The following is a 19,033-nucleotide window of genomic DNA, read 5'->3' as shown; positions in this document are numbered from 1 at the left end:
GGCTCCGGGCTCCACGTGCCATCATTGTGCCGTAGACGTGGCTGCTGGTCGGCTGACGACTTTCCTCTAGGAAGAGGAAGGAGTGAATTTTGCAATATTGTGCGGTGGCCCAAAGGGACACAAGAAACACATGAGTATGTCTATGTCCCTACTTTGTGTCCCATCTTCTGAGCGTCTGGGAAACCACATTCCCGTCTTTAAGAGAATGCAGCGTGGACACAGGCCACGAGACCCCCCGGGACAGCAAGTAGGAAACACCATCGCAGGGCAACAGCATGTTTCCCTTTAGACGCCGGGCCGTAAGACACGAAAGGAGTAAAAGCAGAGGAAGAAGCCAAGGTAGGCTGCAGGATTCCAGAACGTCTTTCTTGCATGGCCTCCCGGCGGATGCGTTAGGCCCTGCCCTCGCTCCAACCTCTTCCAGCTCCCGGCACCAGGTCTGTCCTGCCTGCACGCGTGGCCGGCCAGAGGCGCGGGGAGTTAACGCCCCAGGAGCAGCCCCAGCCGACGACCGTGAGAGCTGCCATATAAAAACTTGAGCTTGTTCTCCTCGGGTGGGAGAACTCTCAGGCCTGTGCTCTACGCCGTTTCCCAGACTAACTCGCTTGATAGGACACCCCAGTCCCCTCCCCAGCTGGCCCTTTCCTTTCTCTGGGTCACCTCCCTGCTTGCCCACCACCCTACTGTGCTCCTGGGGTCACGTCCCCAATCGACACCTCGTGCTAGCATCCTTGTCTCAGGGGACCCCAAACGAGGCAGACTGGAACATCCCAGAGGAGTGGGAACGCCGGAGGTCAGGAGGGGATACCAGCCCAGGCAGAGAGCGGCCCGGGGGGGCTTGCCTGGAGGGAGAGCGCATTTCCTGCGTCAGGGCCCCAGGGCCTCCGGAGGCGGAACAGCCCGATTAGATCAGATGCACCCAGTTACACAGAAAGACCTAGGATATTTTCCCATGAATTCCTCTTCCTGGTTTTGCCTCCTCCTACTTGGGGCTCTTTCTGTCCCACAAGGAAACTGGGATCACATTAGGGCAGCCCTCCAGCACCGCTCATGGTGGGGACTCTCTGCGTAGTGATAAGACTTCGTCACAGAGCATGCCCGTAAGGCCTACTTTCTCTGGCTGGCACCCGGTCGGTGCACCCACCCCTGTTATCTTCATAACCACAGGGCAAGGGGCTTTCAGAAAGCCTCGCCTTACGTATGAAGGACCTGAGATACAGAGAGGTCAGCTGATTTCTTGAGGACACACAGCAGGGAGGTGCGGAGCCGGCCCCCACACCCAGGCAGCCTGGCTCCAGAATCCACACCTTGAAGATGCCAGCCCCACAGGGACCACTGATCCCCGATCCAGAATAAAACAGAGGCAACCGGAGGGAGCCCACTCCAGCCCTCCCTGGACCCGGCCCCGCACGCGGCCCGCCAAAGGCCGGATACAAGCCTGCTTGCTTCTCGTCTGATGGGTGAATTGGCCTCAAGTTATTCGGAGGGTTCCCAGTAGGGAAACAACACGTTTCAAACCCTCCAGTCTCCCATCGATTCCCAGCTTCTCCTGGACGGAAAGCCGGTGAATGAGGACAGTGGTATGCGTCCGCCCCCAGCATCCAGAAACGGCAGCGGGAAGGAGCCCCTCCTGGGACCTTTCGTGGCCCGGATTCAAGCTGCTTCTCATTTCATCCCCCGTCTTTCCACCCGCAGCTGGTAGAGAACGCGACACGGTGCATTTTAAACCCTGGGACCCGTAATCTACCGACGATGCATCTGTGAGCCGTGCCCACCGCACGCCAGCCAGGCTCTGCTCAGTTTCCCAGCCGCCACATCGGCTGCCCCGCGGCTCCTGCCTCCAAAGGAGACGATCCCAAGGCGAGAAGCGAACTGGGGAACTGGTGAGCATTTTGCTCACACAGCTTGGCCTCCTGGTGACCCCAAGCTGGCTTGCGTCACTGGGACATGCTGAGGGCGGCTCACAGCCACAACCTACCGCACACCGAGTGCTGGCCGGGTTACCGGGGCACGTGCGGAGAAGCCCTGAATGCCGACAAGAGTGGGCGGGCAGCCCGGCTTCCCGTTCAGCGGAGGGGCATGTGGGAGCGGGAGGCCCGAGGCGGAGGCGGGGTTTGCCTCCGTTTGCCCTAAGAGGGTGGACGGCCACAGGTCATCGGGACCCATGGAGCCTCCTGGCCGGAGCCCCGTGCGGAGCTCACACGACGAGAGCGAGCCCGCATGCCATGGCTTGCGTGTCACCCGTAACAGTGACAGTGGTAGACCAACAATGATGATCGCTAGGCATGCGTCCTGCGGTTTGCCTGGGCCGTCTCATCTCGATGTGCCAGCAGCGACTGTGAGGCGGGCAGGAAGCCCGGCACGTGAGTTACGAGCTGGGATGGGAACCAGGTGATTAAACCCCAGCCCTGCATTCCCGGCCACTTGGCCGCGCCTCCCTTGTCCCCTGGGGCTGGGGGAGGCTGTCAGTGGGTCCCTGGATGTACACAGGCATTTCTCCCCGTTTGCAGACTGCATCGAGCCCTCCGAGGGGGTCCCGACCCCAGATGTGGTCACCAACCAAGAACCACGGGCTGGCGATCTGTGAGCATAGAACGCCCTCACCCGCCAGAGATGCGTGGCTTCACGTTGTGGCCTGTGGTTGCCGTCCCCCAGCCCCGCTGGCATCCAGCTCCGTGCCCCCGCCCCGGCTCAGCAAGCATGGCCCAAAGCGAGTCTGTCGCCGTCCCCACCCTCATGTCCACTGTGGAGCTGGGGACTCGGAAGCCCAGGTTCTCGCGAGAACAGTGACATCGCAGGCACGTGTGTGGCCGCCACGTCACTGTGCTCAGCGCCTGGCTGGCGGGCTGTTGGTTGGGGACAGCAGAAGGGTCCCGGGTGCTCACGCACCTGCTCTCTTTCTGCCACCGCCCCGTCTTTGTCGGCCTCTACTCTCTGGGCTGTGAGGCGGGCCATGCCAGTGCCGGCCTCAGGGGGCTGAGGGGTGACAGGAGGGAGCCACGCTCCATCGCTCATTCCTCCTGCTCTGTCTACACCCGCCTCGCGCCTTCAGGCAGTAGTTCTCACCCTGTTCTCCAGAGAGGAGCAGGGAGAGAAGAACCACAGGCTTGGAGAAGCCGCCACGGAGCGTGTCGCCCCGGGTGCACTTCCCGCCATCCTTGTAGGCACAGCCCGAGCCGTGCGGACCCGAGGCCGACACTCGGATTCCCACGAGGGAGGAGGAGCTGCTTTGTCTGGGAAAGCAGACCCCTTCCCTGAGACGCGGTGGCAGTCCCGGTCCCGAGGCCCGCGGTCTAGGAGGCTCGTGGAGGAAGCCCTGACCGCGAGGCCGTCCCGTCCCCCCTGTGGGGCCCCGCGGAGCATCCCCTCCTTGTCCGGGCGACGACGCCCCAGACTCCTGGTTCCGACCGACAATGTGCTCGCCATATGCACAGCCCCCAACGCGGGACGCCGGGCAAATGTTATTACAAGGCCAGCAGTGACTCCGCTTAGGATAACAATGATGAAAATCTGCATTAACCGACTTTAAGCTGGGGGAGCCTCCCATCCCCGCCCCGAAGAGAAGAAAGGGACGCGGGTTTGTCGCGGGAGCCGGCAGCTGCGGATCACCTGGACTTCATCTTCTCTGCTCGCGTCTTTATTAGCGGGATTTTTTCTTTTAATGAGTAAGTGTCGAACTACCAGGTGTTTTGAATTTTTGTCTTGTTCACTTGCTTACATGAGGAAATTCAAATAGAGACCCTGTATTCATAAAAACCCGGTGGGAGGAGAGAGAAAGGCCTCTCCCCCCTGAGGGGGCCCTCTGCCCTCCCCTGGGCACCCCCCCCCCAGTGCTGGCTGCAGTTCACAGCTCAGCCACCAGGGGCCCATCTCAGGGGGCAGCCCCCCAGACCTCTGGGGGCCCAGGCAGCTCAGGGCCTCTGCCCCAAAGCCGTTACTTCCCCCTGGGGTGGCCCCCGTTCCCGCGCCATGGCCGGCTCTACTAGCAGGACGGGGCCCCCCCGACAGGTGTCGCCAGCACACAGGGCACATGTGGAAGGTACAGAGAGGTGACGGGACGGTATCTCTGCGCACCCGGAGGAAAAGGTGAGGAAAGCGGCCTTCCCCGGGGAGGACCCCACCCCCTCCCCTGTGGCTCCGGAGGTTGAAGCGAGGTCCAGGGAGTCTCGCCTCTCATTGGGGGAGACGGTTTGTGCAGGGCTTGAGTTAATGAACACAAGGCAGGGGTTCTGTGGGCTCCGCTCCTGCCGCAAATCCTGGGAAACGCAGGGCGATCTCGGTGTGCGGGGCAGGCCGCACCTCCTCTCTGGGCGGAATTAGTCTTAAGCAGCTGCCGCTGGCAAGGGCTAATCCCTTAGCGGTACCAGAGGCAATTAACAGCCCTTGACTCCGTTTCCCTCTGGCCGCACCGCACTTCAATGAGCAAAACTCCCCACTTGTAATGAACACGCCAGCCTCAGTCTTTCCGTTCAGCGCTGTGTCCACGGGGCTTGTGTGGCTCGCGTGGCTGGTTTAGGCTGCGGGGTTAGCACGCTGCACAGGGGAGTCTAGGCCAGTAAAGAAGCCAGTTAGGTGGGTTTTGAAAGGAAGACGGTTTTTCTCCCGTGTTTTGCTTTATCAGTCGTGGCAGGATTTCAGCACGTGTGTGGAGCATCTTTGCGAGGCGCTTACTCCGTGTGGGGAAGGAGAATTGGGCACAGGAGGGGCACGTGCTGGGAGTGAACCCTTAGCGGATACGGGAGGCAAGGAGGCGGTGTCACTTTTATTGTTACAGGCCACAAGCGATCGTTTCTTTCTTTCAGATTCTGTTTAAGCCCCTCCTTTTAACGAATGAGCCTCTCACAGTGCCTGACCCCGGACTCTTGTGATGGCGTTTTCCCGACCTGCCATGGCTGTAACAGCCGCCCCCTGTTGCAACGCCTACTCCCTGCTCCCGTCCCCATCCCGCTGCCCAGCACCATGCCAGGGGGGAGTGACAGATTGCCAGTGTTTTTCCCAGCCAGCTTCATCTGACTCACCACAGCGACTTGTCTGTATTTTCTCCCCTGCAAACCGTCTTGACATCCAGGTTGGTTTTTCCTTTGCGCGGTTCATTCCCTTCATCCTCATGATACCGCCTGGTTCCGTGGGGTAAGCTCCCACTTTCCGGGGAGGGAAAAGGTTCTTCCGTGTGCACCCACCTGGAGCACTTGTCACGTCTTAATTCTGGATGGGGAACGCCATTGCAGCTGAGCAGCGGCTGGTGCGTCAGGGTCAAGGGGACAAGTGAGAGACTGGCGTGGTTGAGCCAGAAAGGCGGGGACCCCGGTCCTAACAGCTGACCGTGTGCCCCCAGCAAAGGGGCTCAGCAGCTCGTGCACGCGCGCTTTCCTTTGTCCACACCAGAGCCTGGTGAGGTGTTCACAGAGTGATCAGGCTGCCTTCAGGGTCACTAGGTAACTGAGGTCGTGTGTCTGTGTCGAGGTCCATGTGATCAAGCGGGCAGGGCCCCTCAGGCTCGGGCATCCAGGCACATGTCCGGTGACAGCCGTCTCCTTCTTGCGCAGTCTCGGGTCCCGCTTCAAGCCCGTAGCCAGGACTTGCCTTCAAGTGTCTTTTGAAACCTGGAACACTTCTTAACAAAGCTGAGCCTGTTTCCTTCCCGCTTCTCATTTTTCTTCCACACTCGCCCCACAGAAAACCCTTTCAGAGAGCTCTGCGGACACAGAACCACCGCCACACCAAGAGAATTCGAGATAAGGTTGAAAAACCCCATTCACAGAGGCAAGGGCTTTTGCTGTTTTGCACATCCCCTGCAGAGGCTCTGCAAACCTGTTCCTGTGTCGGGAAGCAGGCACCTCGGGCACCTCGCGCTGTTGGGCGGGGGGGGGGGGGGGGGGGGCTGCAGAGTGTTCCGGCACAGGAAGGGAGGAGGAAGAGCGGGCTCTGTGGAAAATGCGCCTGACCGCGGCGTCTCAAATAGGCAGTCATGACGTTCACGTTCGCGAGGGGCGCGCCATGGGCCAGACCCGGCACCGAGTGCTTTACATACGCTGTTGCAACTCTCCTTACCTCGAGGACATGCTAGTCAGGGCATGCTGTGATAATGCCACGTGACAAACATCCCAGAGATCTCAGAGGCCTCCGGAAACATCTCTGTGCTTCTCACTGGTCTCTGAGTCAGGGTGGCTCTGCTGGGCCAGAGCCTGTCTCCCCTCCTAAGACCAGCAGCTACGCGGCGTGCTTTTCCCGGGAAGGGGAGCAGGAGGCTGGAGGTGGGTAGGAATCCCCGACGCCTCTCTAGATCTTGGTTGAGAGCTCTCACCGTGTCTTTTCTGCCCACGCCCCACTGGCCAGTGCGAGTCCCAAGGCCACCGCCGTCACCAACGGGGCAGAGGAGTATTCTCTGGCACAGTACAGAGGGCAGGGTGTTCTGAGCAGATGACAAAGCCCGGTCCAGGCAATCCCTGCTGAGCGGTGGCAGAGCCGGCCAGGTGGCTCCGGGGCCCGGCTCCGAGGTGGGCGCTCCGAAATGGAGAGAGCGGTTTTCCGAGTGTTCCAGGCGGAGTCCCAGCCTTGGCTACCTTGGGGCCACGTGGGTCCCGCCCAGGCATTTCTGACTCCGTTGCTCTGTTTTGGACTCAGGCACTGGGGCTCTGAAAGCCCAGGTGGTTCACACACACAGCCGGAGCTGAGAAGTAGGCTCCAAGGCCCCTGATAGTCCCCGTTGGAAATGCAGAGTCCCGGGCCTCACACGAGACCTTCAAATGCACACCCGCATTTTAGCAAGATCACCGCACAGCCGTCCACATCGCAGTGCCGTTCCAGTGGCACGGACGTGGACGGCTTGAGTCCCCCCACATGCGACACACAGCGGGACCGAGCAGTCCCGATGGCGCGTCTTCCGTGACGGGGTCTCTGTTTTCCATTTTCCGTGACCACGGTTGCCATGCTTACGCTCCTCTCTGCAGCCAACGGAGGGGTCGTGTTGAGAGAGTACCAGGTTAGACCCTTCAAAATAAATAAATAGAAATGATTTTGTAGTTACAGATTGTATAAATTACCCACAACTAGTAAACTTCTCTCTTCACATGCTTTTAACATAAACACCGCCAAAATGTATTTATTTTTAAGCCGGGGGAGAGGGAGAAAGGGCTAACAGTTTGTTTTCAGGATCCTCTCTCCAGGAGAGTGAATTCCTCCCCCTTAAATCCTCAAGAAAACTGCTGCTTTCAGCTGGTGGTGAGCACCTTTGTTTTAAAGATGTGTCATCTTAACAGGAAGATTTTCCTTAGAACTTTTCATCCCTCAGGGGAGGTGGTGGGGTTGCCATGCAAGGAGCTGTCCCGCCGGAAAAAAACTTCATATTCCGGTTCATTCCCTCAGGAGCTGTGTGACCCTGCGCAGGTCACATCACCTCTCTGAGCCTACTTCCTCCACGGTACAATAGGACCAATCCCACTATGTCGCAAGGGTGTGGTGGAACTGAAATCGTCAGCATAAAAGTGTCGGGCACAGGGCTGCAGATGCGTTATTATTTTAGCCATGAAATACGAATGCAAGGGCAACGCATGTTCCATATACAGAATTTGGAGGCAAAACAAAAATAAAAACAAAACAAAAAGAACGAGAGACAGCAAACAGAAGAAGGCAAAGGATGAACCAAAACTGCCACAGATCCCATTCCAGTGTTGAAATATCCCAAGATCCACCAAGTGGTAGAGAAGCGTTTGGCGCGTCCGTCTGTAGGGCGGCGGGGACGTCATGTGGCTCCGTGTGCTCTGACGCACCAGCCGCGGGCGTGCACGTGGGCGCAGTGAACTCGGCGTTGGGACTTTACGTGGCTCCGTGTCCCCCGACGCACCTGCCGCGAGCGTGCACGCGGGCGCAGTGAACTCGCGTCGTGCGCGACTGAATTCATTAATTATGATAAATGAAATGTTGAAAATTATTCTTACGGTATATTCACTTTAAAATTAAAACGTACATGGTAAAGAAGAGAGAGAGAATAGGCATCTTCAAGTCTTATTTTCTTCGACACCTGGGAGCACGTTAACGGAAGCGTTCTGGCCTGTAGCAGATGTCCCGTGGGACTTACAGCTTCACAGACGGGGCTCCCGTGCCTACAGAGGCTGCCGGGCTCCCGAGAGCCGCCCCAGCACCCGGTGTTCTTTCAAGGGGCGAGTCTTTGCATGGATTTCTTGAGCGGAGCGCGGCAGGGCTAAAAGTGGAGGGCGCCGTTTCCTGCGGAGATGGGGGGTCCAGCCAGAGGTCAGTGGGTCCCCAGAAGGCACCAGGCACCCGGCTGAGCACACAGCAAGAATGGCCCCGATCGCCGCTCCCCGGGTTTGTGAGGAAGGGAGGAGGGTGCTGGTCTCGCGAGTGGATTTTCAGCCTGTCCAGTTAAATATCCAGCCCAGGCTTACACACGGTGGGCAACCGGATTGTGAGCACCCCAAAGTGCTGAACCCCCACGCGACACGGGCTCTCACCACACGCCTCCCATCGGGACTTAGGCTTTCTAAGTGGGAACCCTGAGACTGAAAGGTTCCACCTCACTACCCCACACTCCATCCCCCAGACCGGGCGCCCTGGAGGGACGGGCCGCTTCTCCGTGTCCCTGGAGCCCAGCCAGCTCCGTGCACACCCAGGGGCCGAGTGAGCCCCACGCCTCTCCCGGAGGAAGCCTGGCTCTTTGGGAAGATCCCCATCAGTCGGTCTTACACACCGTTCCTTCCCTCTCTCCTGAGACATTGCTTTAGCTTCGTGGTTCCTGCTGGGCTGGAGGAAAGAGTTAGGAATGAAACACAGAGCCTTGACATTGGACCCGCCATTTTTAAGGAAAAAGTGTATGACAACTTATTTTTCACGGTGGAGAGTGTCGTGCACGCAGAGATGAACACAGATCCCTATCCGTGTCCTGGCACCGAAGGGCATGGCCCAGCTTCTGGATGTTGGCTTCCGTGCCTCTTGACTAGAAGGGAAAATCAGCCCTGAGGGACCAATAGATGTGACAGCTGACATCACAGGAGTCCTTGCAGTGAACAGTTTGCTTTGGTGTCACAGTGACAGACCCCAAGGGACACCTTTGGATGAGGCGAAATGGCTGCGTTTTCAGACCCAGCCTTGTAAGACCACAGGGCTGGAGGGGCTGGGAGTGACGTAGTGGTCAGGAAAGGCCGAGCCATGCTGAAGTAACAAACAACCCCCGAACCCTGAGATTGCCTTTAGAAAAGAAAGTAGGTAAAGTCTTCTTTCTTGTTCCCGGGCCTGTCCATTGTGGGTGAGCAGAGGCCCTGCTCAGCGACTCGGGCCCATCGGGCAGTTTCCATCCTGATCACCCAAGTGCCCTGCCAAGGGAAAGGAGCCACGGAGGGTCTCACTGCAGCCGTGATGTGCCCCGGCCCGGAAGAGACCCATCTCTCACTGGCTCGTGATTCCCTGGCTTGAACTAGCGACCGTCGCCGGGCCTGGATGGGAACCTACAGGACACCGTCAGGGAGCACCCCACACGTGGGCAAGACCAATGCACGTGGCAGCTAGGGGTCTCTTTGAGCATCGGTGCCTCCGGAGAGCCGGATTGAGAAGGGCTCAGAGAGAGGGTCCGAGAGCTTCTGTGACCAGCGAATAGCACCTGTGATGGTTGCCGGCCGGGGTCGCGTGTGCCTTCGGGCTGCCCCTCTGGCCAAGACCGGCACCTTCTTGTCACTAATGAGAAAACAGGTGGCGAGCCTGAGGTCCAGGGTTCCCATCCCCCAGACTGCCTCCTCTCTGCTCCCACCACATGGGCACCTCTGCCCTTGGCCAAAACACAGACCACTCCGAGGCTTAGTGTCCCCTACCCTGCTGCCGGTGAAAAAATAGAAAATGGGCCGATCTGTGGCCACCTCTCCTCTCCTCGGGAGTCTGGAGCCACTGACACACGGGGGGCCCCCCGAATGCCTGGTTAGAGCTGCCGGCGAGGGTGAGAACAGCGAGAGAAAGAAAATCTGGCAGCGTGTCCCTTGTTTGCTCACACAAGAACTAAAGTGACCCTGTCTTTATTTTCCAGTGGAGGGTCATGTGGGTCAGCCACATGTTGGCATTTGGGTTTACAGTTCCCACCAAATGAGTCAGCAGAGAGAACACCGAGTTTTTATAGCAGGCATCTTTGAGCTGGTGCCCACTACCATTAAAAAAAAAAAAAAAGGTGCCTGTTTATAGCATGGCCGTGTGCTAATTGCAAAGCCCTACAACCAGGGTCACCAGCATCCCCGGGGGCCTTGCTTCCTCTCTCGTTAAGGGGTGACACCACCACCTGGTTCCAACATGTGAGCACACACTTGCTTCCTTTGTGGGGGGCAACCCAGGCAGAATTTTCCCATGCTGGAATAACCATGGAGACATTTGGAAAATGTGACTTGAATTCCATGCTGGAGGCCTGAAAGAGTGTGTGTGTGTGTGCGTGCACGCCTGTGCACGCACACACACACAGATGTGCACAAGTACCCCGGACGAGTATATAGCTAGAAGAATGTTTGCATGTATCTCAGGCAGGAGCAATGTCAGGTGTAGATAGAGTGGTCCGCGGCCCCGCTGCCGGCTCAAGCCCTGAACGGGTTGGAGCTTAAATGTCACTTCCAGCCCAGAAAAGGAGGGAGCGCTTCTGCTGCTTGTTTATACTAGTGTGTAAATGACTGACACAGGTTTTTTTTGGAACAGGTGTCGGCAGCGTGGGGATGCTGAGAGGGCACAAGTTCACGTTGGGTGGGCGGACAGGAGGGTTAAAGGTGTGTTAAAGCAGGAAGGGGGTTGCATTAATACAAGAGAAAAAGAAGAACAAATAGTTGAAGGTATAGGACTAAGGACAGACTTGCCTCCTCTCAGACGCTCACTAAGAGGTGACTTGGAGCTCATCACGACTGGACCACACAGACACCCAGAGAGGTGTCTTCTCTCCTAACCGGGCTCACTCAGCTGGATGTCTTCCAGTTCGGGGCCACCTTGGTGCGCGGTTTCCGTATGCGTTCCTGGGGTTCTCCCTTCCTCAGTCCCCAAAGCACATCTTTGGTGACCCCTTTCAGACGCGCCTTTCCAGTCAACGCGCCAGCTAGCAAAGCCAAACAGGGTTTTGCTGTGTTCTGTTGACGCGGAAAGCCGCCTGCGGGGGACGCTAGGGGTGAGGCCAGCGGGGCAGGGGCGAAAGCCCCCGGGGTGAGCGTGGGCTCTGCTGTCCTCCTGGCGTCCCAGGGCGGGGGCCGGGCCCCTGGGAGGGGCGTGGTCGCAGCCGTACTCAGGGTTCCTCGCAGTGCCTTTTCCCCGAAGTACAGCACTTCACAAGACTGAAGACGCACTGTTACTTTCCGGCACGGAAGAATGAAGGGGGCTTAGGTTTTGGCTGCTGCGACTCCGACGCGGCCCCTTTCCTCCCCTCTGGTCGAGGGGTACACGCCCGCCTCTCTGTCTGCTCCGGGAGAAAGCCCACGCCTCCGTGGGCTCCGATGCACACTGCCGCTCACGTGCGTGCCTGTGTGTGTGTGTGTGTGTGTGTGCACACGCACGTGTGCACCCCTGGCCACGAGCCCACGCCCCAGTGTGTGCTTGTGACAGACGCCGGCAGCGTTTGCAGGGCCGGCCCCGTGTGGTGCGCCACACGTTAAGTCCGGGACCGGGGAGGGCTGAGCCTCCGTCCTGGCCGCCTGCTGGCCAGGGCGGTCCCTGAACCCGGTTCCCATCGCTGCACCTGCTGAGAAAGCCCTTGGGGGATCTGGGATAGGGACCAGGGGATACAGTCCGGGTGGGGTTCTCCCCGGGCCCTCAGGGTCCACAGCAGAACCTGCCACAGCACGCGGCCTGACTGGGCCTCTCCCACCCGCTTCTCTACACCCTGGCCCCACTCCTGCACAACTCACACGCCCTCCCCGCGCCTTGGTTTCCGCGTCTGGAGAGGCCGAGAACAGCATGCTCAGCTCATAGGTGGTTGCCGAGGGCCCCTGAGTTCCCCGCCTGGACTTCGGGGCCCCTGCCCAGGTGCCCGGCCAGACTCTCGATAAGAGAGGGACGAGACCGGTATCTGGTTTGTCCGCGACACACAAGCCTCCCTGGCCAGTCTTTCTAACTCCAGCCATCCGGCCAGCGGTATTCCCTGGTGGAGGCGGGTAGCATTGAGCGAGGGCGAGCTTAGGACGAAATAAGATGCCAAGTCTGAACTTTAGATAGATAGCAGACCGGGAGAGAGAAAGGAACAGGAACCTGGAACATTCGGCACCGACCTTCTCGGCAAGAGGAGTGCTGTGTGAGCCCCGAGCTGTGAGCAAGTGCGTCTGTGATGGGATAAGAACCAGAGAAGCAGTGGCTGACCGTTGAAGAAAATTTGCTCAGCGGGACCCTCTCCAGCCCGGCTCTCCGCGAATCCCTCTTCCTGTTCGATCCCTGGCCTCCTGGCCTCTTCTCCTCATCCACGGCTAAGGCCCCTGCCTTCCCGCATCACCTGCCTGCTCCCTGACAGGCGTCACCTGGACCACCTCCCACGAAACGCTTTACATGTGAACCCTTGTACAGGGCACATTACACAAGCCAAGACAGGACCCACCACCTGTAGGAGAACAGAGTATGTGAAATGGGGCTGGTCTGAACGCGCAACGTGGGGTCATGTGCAAGGAAGGCACGGGATAAACACCGACGAGCAGACGGCGGGCGCTGGCCGTGGAGCCTCGTGTGGGGAGGTCCCTGGCTCTCCAGCCATGGTGACACGTTGCATGGCGAAGCGTCCTAGCGTCGCTCGGCCAGGACGGGCCTCTGGCCTCCTTCAGGAGTAAGTGGCGGCCTCCTGCTCTAGAACCCCGTCTGAACGGAGAGCCCACTCGGTCTGCCCTGGTCACCCACAGCCCCCACATGGCATCAGGGGCTGCCTGGGCCTTCGCTGTCAGGGACAGTCTCTAAAAATAGAAGCCCCGCCCCCGCGGGGTGGGGGAAACCACAGGAAACAGTTCAAAACCACTTCCAGTGGCCGTTCCCCTGCCCCCAGGAAGCTATGAATAGAAGCGGGGCCGCTGCTGGATTAATGGGCTGTTTGCCTGAGTCGTAAATCACAGGACAGTCCCGCATCTGAACAGTCTGCTGTTCCCACCGTCTCCCTCCCGAGGGGTGACCCGTGGGCTCCAGTGGCCCAGACCCCATCCGTGAGCACCGACCCCACGAGCAGCCCCTCGGGGGCGGGGTCTCCCAGGCCGTAGGATTCTGAGCCGGAACAAGAGTTGGTAAGTCCTGTAAATCACGGGAGATGAGTGCTACCTCTGTAAGCCTCTGCAGCGGTAAATGTCCCCGCGGGCCGCCCCACGCCTCTGCTCTGGGTTCCTTCCAAGCCCACGTTGGACCCTGCGTGCCCCCACCCCAGCTACTTGTATTTTATTTTTCAGCCACCTGTACAGGAGGAGAACCTGTGCGGCCGGACTCGCACAACGTGGCTTTTAATGTCGTTTCGTTTCCTTGGCTTTTGTTTTGCCGCAAGGCTGGCTGGCGACCCGCGTCTCGCCTCACGCTCTGTCAGGGTCACGGCGACCGTTGAAGAAAAGGCTGACATTGTCAGCGAGCCCTGTTCTTCATGGCAGTGACCACGGTAACGTCAACCAGCTGGGAAGATCGCTGCTGGCCTGACACCCGTCAGGGGCTCGAGGGGCCGCATCCGCGAGAGTGCGCCGCTCGGGCCCTGTAGACCGCACGCAGGCTTTCCGAAGGGGCAGAGACAGCAAGGTGTCCCCGCTTGCTGCCGATGTCCGCAGGACAAAATTCGGAGGGAGGAAACCTTTGGAAAAGCAACAAAGCGAGAGCCCAGGTCCTTGCGGTGGCCTGCAGGCCCACGACGCGGGCACGCCCTCTCCCCCCAAGCCACGCGGTCCCTCCCACCCTCACCTTTCTCTGGCCTCGGCCACAGTGTCCGCTCTGACGTCCAGCCTCCCTGGCCCACGGCCTCCACGACCGCCAACCCCACCCACCCACGGGCCCCCTGCCTCCCCTTCTCACATGTTCGTCACCATGGATCCGTGTGGCTCACTGTCTCCTTCCCGGGTAGGACCCCAGTGGCACAATACCAGGGCTCTTGTCTGCTTTTCCACTGACAAGAAGCTGGAGAAGTATTTGGTGTTTGTTGTGGGCTGAGTTGTGGCCCCCAAATTCATGTGTTGAAGTCCCCAGAATGTGACTGTCTTTGGAGACTGGGTCTTTAAAGAGGTGATGAGGGCTGGGAAAGATCAGCAGGGTGGCCTCTAAACCAGCCGGACCGGTGCCTTATAAGAAGGGGAGATCAGGACACAGACACACACAGAGTGACGACCACGTGGGGACACGGGCAGAAGAGGGCCGAGTACACACCGGGAAAGGGGCCTCGGGAGAGAGCAGCCCTGCCCGTGCCTGATCTGGGGTTTCCGGCCTCTAGAAATGTGAGAGAACCCGTCTCCATTGTTTAAGCCTCCCGGCCGGCGGTCCAATGGTGCTCTGCTGTGGCCATTCTGCAAACCAGTAGTTCTAAAACTGCAAACCAGAAGGACAGTTCTAGAAATACTGTGGATGAACGAATGCGCGCATGCTGGAACTTACTGGACACAGTGCACACAGTTCCTGGCCACGTCTTTCTGGACCAGGGAGCACGTCAGTGTGGGGGGAGGCCTCCAAATCCACCTTGCGCCTTCCGTCTCCTTCCTCTAGTGTGTTAGCTGCTCTGCCCGTTGTTGGAGGACTTGCCACCCCGGGACACAACATCAGGGAGCCGGCAGGTGTTCTCCGAGCACCTGCTCTGAGTGGGGACCACAGTGCACAGCGGCCACTGCCCCAATTCTCCCATTTCGTTGAGTTCTGTTCCGTTTCTCGTAACGTTACCTGTGCAGCAAGCCCAGCTAGACTGGGGAACACCTCTGGGGATCCCTCACTTTTTTTTTTAATGTTTGTTTATTTTTGAGAGAGAGGGAGAGAGGGAGAGAGAATCTGAAGCAGGCTCCGGGCTCCGATCTGTCAGCACAGAGCCCGATGTGGGCTTGAACTCAGGATGGTGAGATCATGACCTGAGCCAAAGTCAGATGCTTAACCAACTGAGCTACACAGGCAACCCATGGGGCCCCCTCACTTTCAGTTCACCTCCATGGTCCTTCCGATCACAGGCTTTGGGCAACTGTGTAACTAGGTAACTGGCCACGGGCTCTACTCGTGGCCCTGGGATGCCTCAGTGGACATGACAGCCCCTTCTCCCTGGAGCCAATGTTCCGGGGTGGGGCCGGGACACCAGAAAGAAACAGAGTCAACCTGTGTGGTAAACATAATAAAGGTCTATAAATAAAGATATAAAAATATGTTTATGTAAATGTGCAAAAAAGCACTTGTGCAATTAAATAGAAAAGAACTAATAATATGAGACACTCCGTGGGCTTTCCCAGTCTTGGGGAGGGGCTGGGTCTAATGGTTTGTGAGGACAGAAGGTGGAGCACATCCATCCTGGAGGCTGTTCTGGACCCCAGGAGGAGTCTCTTGAGGACCCTAAAGCTGGAGAGACAAAGAGGGATTACTTACTGACCCCCCCAAGGCAAGGCCAGCATCCCCTGCCCATCGCAGCTGTCCACGTCCCCTGGCCTCCTGACATCCTGGTCGTTTTTGGTTTGGGTGTTCCCCTGACGGGGACCCTCCCCTTTGGTGTGTGAAGACCGAGCCGCTGGAAACCAGGCGTGAACGTCCCTTTGACGCACAAGAGCTTTGCCTCGAAGCTGTGACTCCAAGGTGCTTGCGGCAAAGTGAGGCTGGAGACAGACACCTGCAGGTCGGTTCCAGGAACCAGACCCGAAGCAGACCCTCGCAATGGCAGGAAAGCGTCAGGCTTCCTCCCCCTTCCCGCCCCCTGCATGCAGCAGGGCCCCCGGTCATGCCTCAGTTTACTCACAATGAATACATAGCTGTATCGGGACCAAGAGTTAAGTCCTACTTGAAGCCTTGGCCCAAGTTTTCCGCAGCGTAGCGGGCGCTCAGGGACAAACCCAGCCTCTGGTAAAGGGCAGAGTCTTCTGAGGCCAGACGTGAAGCCACCATTCACCCACGAAGCGTACGGAGCTGCTAGAGAAGGCTGCCTCACCTCCCAGCACAGCCTCCGTCTTTGCCGGGACTTTCGTAGCTTCCACTACCTCTAACGATACCCTTCCAGATGGAACACTAAGCCCATATATGTTCTGTGACCGTATGTCACAGATGCCGGGATGGGGCATGGTTTGGGAAGGCTAAATCTGCCCGTTGGATGAGAGCTATTTTAGGGACTCTTGTCAGACCAGGGCAGCTGACCGTTCTCCACCCACCTCGTCTGCGGGCCGCAGGGAGGTGCGGGGAGGAGGTCACAGGGTCGGGGTGTCCACAGCCTCAAGGAGGGTGGAGCCAGAACCCGGAGTGCTATCTGAAGACACTGGAAGTAAGAAAGGCTTTCTGGACACTTCCTAACGCTCAAGGCCCAACACTCAGGGCTTGCTTTCCCGGACTTCTGGATCCAGCTGGCTGACAGGGTCTGGCTCCTCACGGGGCAGACAGTGCAGCCCCCGGGATCCAGCTTCCTCCCGGCATCCCGGCAGGAAGTGGCTCCGTCCCGTAGGGTAATGCCGGGCGTGTACTAGGGCCCAGAGGCTGGAAGGAGCCACTGCAGTGAGGCCGGGCCACCTGATGGAAGACGGCCCTAGGACCGGGCTCCAGGCTTCCAGGCGGGCCCCAGGGCTGGGCTTCAGTTGGTGTCCCCGGGGAAGACCAAGGTCAAAATGAAGGTCAAGTCCCTGGGAAGAAGGAGGAAGCCATGCCTTCTGGGCTGACACACGTCTGTTGTATATCTAATCCGTCAACCCAAGAGAGAAACATCTGAACTTTTCTGCTTACACTTCCTTATCGCTGTGTTTCTGCTTCCTTCTCAGCATACTTTCTGACAGATTTTGCCTCTTATCAAAAGAGAAAGGCGCATTATTTGAGGCGTGAGTATATTCATGGCAATCCCAACCATAACCTTCCTTGTAGAAGGACACTTTCTGGAAGCTTCCTTTTGACCTTCGTGATTTTAGCTTTTGTTTCTGTTTTGTCTCAATGTCACACTGTGGCTTATCTGTAGCCTGTTATGTGCCCAGCACAGAGTAGGTACTCAGATGCTTTGTTAAATAAATGAACAAATTAAAAAGCAGAAAAAGGGATCATTTTGACATCGGCCCTTCCAAGTAGGCGGACTCCTGATTATTTAAGTGCACGTTGGTTTCGCGATTCAGCATTTTCTGCCTAATGATGGACTTGTTTCCCATAATCAATTAATTTAGACTTATCTTTCAGGGAGCTGGAATACATACCCCACTGCGATTTCTTTCTTTAAGAAAGGGGCATATGGGGCGCCTGGGTGGCGCAGTCGGTTAAGCGTCCGACTTCAGCCAGGTCACGATCTCACGGTCCGTGAGTTCGAGCCCCGCGTCAGGCTCTGGGCTGATGGCTCGGAGCCTGGAGCCTGTTTCCGGGGGCGCCTGGGTGGCGCAGTCGGTTAAGCGTCTGACTTCAGCCAGGTCACGATCTCGCGGTCCGTGAGTTCGAGCCCCGCGTCGGGCTCTGGGCTGATGGCTCAGAGCCTGGAGCTGGCTTCCGATTCTGTGTCTCCCTCTCTCTCTCTGCCCCTCCCCCATTCATGCTCTGTCTCTCTCTGTCCCAAAAATAAATAAACGTTGAAAAAAAAATTTAAAAAAAAAAATAAATAAAATGTGTTCATTTTACATTTGAATTTGATTGGACAACAGTGTAAAGTAAGATGGAGGGAATTGCTGAAATAATTCTTTACCACAAGAGGATAATTTCTGGAAGTCGCTCTAAGCTGAGAAAGGAGCCCAGAGGCAGTGTTTCTGCCCGCTGCACCCTTAAGGTGGCACTGTGTGACCTTCCCGTTGGAAAGAGGGGGTCCTGGGGCACCTGGGTGGCTCAGTCGGTTAAGCGTCAGACTTCAGCTCAGGTCACGATCTCACGGTCCGTGAGTTCGAGCCCCGCGTCGGGCTCTGGGCTGACGGCTCAGATCCTGGAGCCTGCTTCCGATTCTGTGTCTCTCTCTCTCTCTCTGTCCCTCCCTCGCTCATTCTCTGTCTCTGTCTCTCAAAAAATAAATGAACATTAAAAAAAATTAAAAAAAAAAAAAAAGAGGGGCCTGGGGCCGCTGACCCCTGTGTCTGTGCCCCCGGGCAGGGTCACGCCATGGAAGCTGTATTCTGACACGGCAGCACCCCGCGTGTGGGGCCCCACATTCAGCGTTTGTACTGCATAACGTTCTGTTCCGCAACAACGGCCCCAAGTGTGCAAAATCCCATATTCAGGTGGATTTCATTTTTTCTGCAATCATTTATAATGGTCTGTCCGTTCTTTTTTATTCTGCTTCAGTTTCTCATTTATAGCTGCATTTCGTCCAGGAGTTCTCCGCGCCCTACGTGGGACTCGTGAGCGGGACGTCCAGCGTTTTCTCGTGTTGTTTTAGAATTCACCTGCGTCTGTCATCTTCCTACCGAAAGGCAACTTGTCTGGACTTCGTAATCTTTGTCCCATTTTCTTTCCCTCGGAGCCCTGGAGAACCTCCTGGGTCATCTGGCCTACGAGCGGCAGACGCGTTTCAGACCAGCTTTCCCTCTCCCCTTGGCGTGTGCTCTCCAGGAACGCGGTTGGGCCATGTCGTGTTGTCTGTGGCTTCCTGACGCGCGGGGGGCGCTTCTGGCCCACCTGGCTTTCGTGGGGGGTGGGTGGCCTGAATGTGCTCACCGCTCATCCGGCGGCATCCCCGGTGCCTGCCCTCCGGTCCACCGCCTTCTCCCCGCTAGCCAGGAGCTCTTCTAGCCTCTCCCTTCCCGTTAGCCGCGACCATCTCAGGGTTTCCCGCTGTCTCACGTGTCACCCTCCACCACTCCGTTCCTTGCTCCCCAGAGCCACGCTGGGAGCCCTGTGTCCCTGCTGTCCCTGTGCTTCAGCCAAAGTGAGTCCATGGCCAAGGGGCCCGAGCTGTGGCTCTGCTCCTGGACCGTCCAACGCAGAGCCTGGGCTCTCCGGACGCACCACC

General features: G+C 58.0%; 2 long non-coding RNA genes across 2 annotated transcripts in view; one reads left to right on the top strand and one right to left on the bottom strand.

Annotated features, from left to right (window-relative positions):
- LOC121009901 (uncharacterized) overlaps positions 1 to 19,033 on the top strand; it is a 125,865-nt gene that overhangs the window by 20,566 nt on the left and 86,266 nt on the right. The window lies entirely within an intron of this gene.
- Positions 15,284 to 16,320, bottom strand: LOC121009902 (uncharacterized). Its single transcript, XR_005780907.1, has 2 exons — positions 15,881 to 16,320; positions 15,284 to 15,489 (listed from the first exon to the last, which is right to left on the bottom strand). It is a non-coding gene; the product is annotated as an uncharacterized LOC121009902 (long non-coding RNA).

The sequence above is a fragment of the Herpailurus yagouaroundi genome, unplaced genomic scaffold (genome assembly GCF_014898765.1).
Source record: "Herpailurus yagouaroundi ecotype Mexico unplaced genomic scaffold, PumYag 190, whole genome shotgun sequence".
Lineage (NCBI taxonomy): Eukaryota > Metazoa > Chordata > Mammalia > Carnivora > Felidae > Herpailurus > Herpailurus yagouaroundi.
This window is presented reverse-complemented; position numbering and strand designations above follow the sequence as displayed.